Genomic DNA, 5,311 nt, shown 5'->3' on the forward strand with positions numbered 1-5,311 from the left:
ATTTACCAATAGAATTTAGGATAACCACCAAAGATAAAACGGGTGTGAAAATAATCCTCATCTTTTCTGATTAGAGAAAACACTTATTAATATATTAATTAAGAATTGGATTAAAAATGTAACTGGTGAATATTCCAGTGCTTCTTTAAATTATATGAAACAATCATGTCCTATAAGTCGTTATCTCTGGGATTATAAGCGTCAAGTTAATTAATAAACATATATATAATTACTTAATTTGTTAAAACTGATATCATAATTTTACCGAATGTAATATTTACGGCGATTTCAGAGTAATCTTCACCTGCAACGAAAATTAATTTAACGTATTAATATTTACTCACCACATTAAAAATTTTTACCATATCAATTCTATTGACTCTCGTTTTGTTTCGAAAATTTGAAATCGGTTAATATCTTATGTTCTCTTTATTCATTTAAAAATTCCAATTTTTGAAAAAGTCCCAAAAAATTTCCCTATTGCTTCGAAAATTAAGGCAAATTTTTTTCACGTACATTTTTTGCTAATGAATCTTTATGAAAAATAAAACATTGAAAAAAAATGTTTTTGCTTATTTTTGAATTTTTCTAAAATGGCCATGAAATATGGTGTTTTGGATCGAGCCCTATGCACACATTTTTGAAAAAATTAAATATTTCGAACCTAAATGTTCTTCAATTCGAATTAAAAAAACATACTGCAAATAAAAAAAAATTTAGTGATTTTTCCAGAGTTAAAAATGGTCAATTTTACGTTTTTTTAGCGATTTTGACAACTTGTTTAGACCAAGCTTTCAGACGCACAAAATAATTATAATTCGCTAAAAGTTCGTAAAAAATTTATCGTTTAATTTGAATATTTAACTGTTTATATAAAAAAAAAAATTTTAATCTGAACTTTTTATCGCAAATTCAACTATTCTGCATAAAATTCGATTTTCCAGCTAGAAATTGTATTAATCAGTTAAACAAAATAACCATTTCGTTGAAAATTGACCTATTTCGTTTAAAATTCTTATTTTGCGGTAGAAGACAATTTTCCTGGTTGAAAATTAAACTATTTGATTAAAATGTTTTGTTTTTTCTTCCAAATTTATCTGTGTTAGTAGAAAGTTATTCTTCTTGGTTAAAAATTCAACTATTTGGTTGAAATTTTTTGTATTTGAAAATTCGTATTGTTTAGTAGAAAATTAATTCTCTTGGTTAAAAATTTAATCCCGGTTAATTTAAATTAATAAATAATGAACAAAAAATAAAGTATTCAAATTCTAAATTAAAGAGTCAAGCAATGAACTTTAAAAATGTTATTATTTTAATTATTTTGCTAGACACATTACAAAATGAAAAATATTTTTTTTTACTTATTTCTTCCTAAATTATAAGTTAAATTATTTTCATTTTGAATAGTTTAAGCATTGTTGAAAAGCTTTCAAATTTTATTTTAAAATATGGAAAAATCTAGAAGTGGTTTTAAATATTTCCAAAATTAAAATCATTTTTGAAATTCTTTCGGAACTTTTGATTATATTTTAAAATGAATTAAATTTTTCCTATGACTTTTAAAAGATCCTGCTGATTTAGAAAAAAATCCTTAAGATTTGAATTTAAAAAATAACAATACAGCACTGATTATTTGTAGACAAAATGAGAGTAATTTTAAGTGATATTTAGAAGTTTGAAAAAGATTCAAATTAAATTTAGAACTTTGAATTCGGAAAGAGATTTCCATAATATCAAAAAGGAACCGGGAAGGTTTTAAGGATTTTTTTTATTTGCAGGATTTTTCCAAAATTGTAGGAAAAATTCGATTAATTTAAAAAATCAATTGTTATGTATACGTGAAAATTTAACAATTTTACTTACAAATTAAACATTTTTAAAAAGAACAATTAAAATTGTAACCTTAAACGTTTCAAAGTTCTTCGAAATTTTAGAGATTCAAAGCTTTCCATGTAAAATAATTCAGGTTCATATTGTTTACTTTTAAATTTTTGGTTCCTATTTACTTGTCTTAAATGAATAGTGAGATATTGCTAAATATTAAATACTTATTCTTTTTCTCAATTAAAAAATCTCTAATTAAATTTTTTTTTAATTTAAAAAGTTCGACTTAAAAAATATTTTTAATGTAATAAAATTCTTTGATTACGACTATATTATTTTGGAGTTATATTTAAATTGAAAATAGTTTATAAAATGTCAACCGCACGTTAATATTTTTCATGGCTACAAAAATAAATAAGAATAATATATTAATGAATTTATTTTATAATTAATTTAAAAAATATAATGTAAAGGAAGACTTGAAACTTTGAATTGAAAATATGTTATTTCAATTATTGTTCAGTTTTTTATATTTTAACTAAAGATCCATTTAAAAAATAATGTATTTATTTATATTTACAGTTGATGTAATAAAACTGTTTTTTACTAAAAAATTTCAACTTCAAACGCTTTAAATTTTTAATTGTGTAAATTTTAATAGTGTCCTTTAATTATTCAAAAAACTATTGAAATCTATTTTTGGCAGATTTCAATTTTCTATTTTTGGCAGATTTCAGTTCACAAATTGTGAACTCTCTATATATAAAAATGAAGGAAATAAAAAGTGTTTTTTTTTTTTCAGAAATTCAGTTTCCAAATGAGTTTTTGATACAATAAAACAATTTTTGAATTTTTTTTACTCACAAAATATTTTTTTGTCAAAACTGCTTCCTATTACAAATAATTTAAAAAATGCACCTCAGTAAAATTAAAATCCTTAAAGTTATGAATGTTTAAGAAAAAATGCAACAAAAGGTTTAATTTTGAATATACTAAATTTTTTTATTTTTTTATTTTTGTCAACTCCTTAAAAAATTTGCTCGCATACTTAAAGACAACTTCTTTAAATGCGGTCCATCAGAATTAGATTACTTGAGATCATATCGGATTATCCTGAATTACCAGGGTGTCATATTTCTTTTTTAAAAGTTTTTAAATTTTCGACAAAAATATTCCATCTTCAACCAAAAAATAAATTTTTAATAAGGTAGATCAACTTTCAACCAAATAGTTGAATTTTTAACAAAAATATTAATTTTTAAATAAAAATATTAATTTTCTACTAAAAAGAAAGAACTTTGAAGAAATTACATGAATTTTCAACCAACAAATTAACTTGTCTTAAATTGGTTTTTTTTACAACCTAGATTAACTTTGAATCCAATTATTGAATTTGTATTCAAGAAAATAAATTTTAAACCAAGAAGCTTCATTTCTATTGTTGGATTTTCAACTAAAAAATTTTCTGTAGGCTTTGACGTATACATTCTCATCATGACACTCGCGCTGCGCGCTCGATTTTCGAAAAACATTTGCAAACATGTTTTGTTGAAATTTTTTCTCGTAACTTTCGTCGTTTTTCTACACATTTTTTTTTATTTTATTTTTTTAACGTTATTTTCCACGAATGAAACAAAAAGTACGCGTCCTATCAAGAAGTGATTCTTAACGAAATTGTAGATCTTTTGTGGGATACAAATTTTGGTAATTCGTCTTTTTTCGTATCTTACATAGTTTGTCTACAAAATGGAATTTTATATTTTTCATTATTTTTTCGTGCAATCAAAATTTGAATTTTCGATTTTTGAAGAAAATCCAAAAATTGGTTATGATAATCTTGTAGGTATTTCAAAAATAAATGTTTTTCTTTACTTGACTTTTTTTCATATCGTGCGTTTTTCGGCTTCAAATTTTGATTTTCGGTTGATTTAAAAAATTTTGAAAACGATATATCTCTGAGAATTTTCTTTTTATCGAATAAAACCATGGGGATAAATCGTTTATTCTTTTTAACACTATAAATACCCATACATAGAATTTTTAAATTCAGAAAAAAGTGGTTTAAAAATTTTTCAAAATGCGCTCACTTTTTGAATTTTTATCAAAAAAGGCTGGTTAACGAAATTGTCCTTTCTTTCAGGATCTGAAAAAAAGTTTGCCAAAGATGGATTTCATTCGTTCATTTTTTCGAGAGTCATCGTGTTTACGGACGGACGGCCGGATAGACAGGCAGGCAAACAGACAGACGCCGTCGTGAAAACCTGATTTTCGGATTCAGGGGGTCTCGAAACGTGGAGATCCGTTGAAAAACTGTGTTAATTAATTTTAATTTTAATTTTTTAATTTTAATTTTTTTAATTTTCTAACCAGAAAGAAAAATATGTTAAGTTTTAACTAACAATAAGAAAGACAAATTTTTATCAAAAATAAAACAGTAACACTTTGAAGGTAAAGAAATTGATATCTAGCAAAAGAAATCGATCTTTAATATTTCTATTTAAAAATTGATTTTAATTCACGAAAAAGCTCATTTATAACCAATTACTTACAATTTTCATCAAAACGGTTCAATTCTCATTTAAAAAAAAATTAATTTTTAACAAAAAGCATGAATTTTGAACAACAAAAAGGTCATTTTTAACAAAATAATTAAACTTCCTATCAGAAAAAAAACTTTCAACCAGAAAAATTAAGTTTGATCGAATCAGTTGAATTTTTAACTAAAAAATATAAAGTTGTAACTAACAATGGTATAGTTAAACTTCTATTCGAAAAAATTAATTTTCAACCAAAGAAAACAACGAATTCAAAATATAGCAAAATTTTTAACCAAAGATATGAATTTTCTAACGAAAAATAAGAATTTTCTACAGAATAAATAAGTTCTTAATCTCGTTGTTGAATTTTTAACAAAATAATGTAGTTTTCAATGAAAAAAATTACTTTGCATAAACAGTTAATAAGTTAAATTTTCTATGCAGTAGATTTTATTTTTTACTGAATATTTGAATATAAACCTAAATTTTCAGCGAAAAAAATTAATTTTTCATAAAAAAGAGGAATTTTAAACAAAGTACACGAATTTTCAATCGAGAGCGATACATTTTTGACAAAAAATGGAAAATTTAAGTTTCAGACAAGAAAGTAATTTTCAAGAAAAGGAAAAGAAAAATTTTCAATAAGATATTTGAAAATTATTCGGATTATCTATGTGAATTGCTGGATTACCAGTTCGGATAACCTTTCGAAGAATAAAAAGAGTTTTCTAAATTGAAATTTTAAAATTATAATATGTACCAAACGTGAAACAAAAAATAAAAACGTACAAATAAATACATTTAAACAATGAATTATATAACATTTTAAAATAATAATTGGGCTTGTCTTTTTCAATTTCATAAATCAAGTTTAAGATCAAATAATTTTAAACTTTTAAGGATTTTTTTAATTTGCAGGATTTTCCCAAAATTGTGAGAAAAATTCGATT

This window comes from Belonocnema kinseyi, chromosome 4 (genome assembly GCF_010883055.1).
Source record: "Belonocnema kinseyi isolate 2016_QV_RU_SX_M_011 chromosome 4, B_treatae_v1, whole genome shotgun sequence".
Taxonomy (NCBI): Eukaryota; Metazoa; Arthropoda; class Insecta; order Hymenoptera; family Cynipidae; genus Belonocnema; species Belonocnema kinseyi.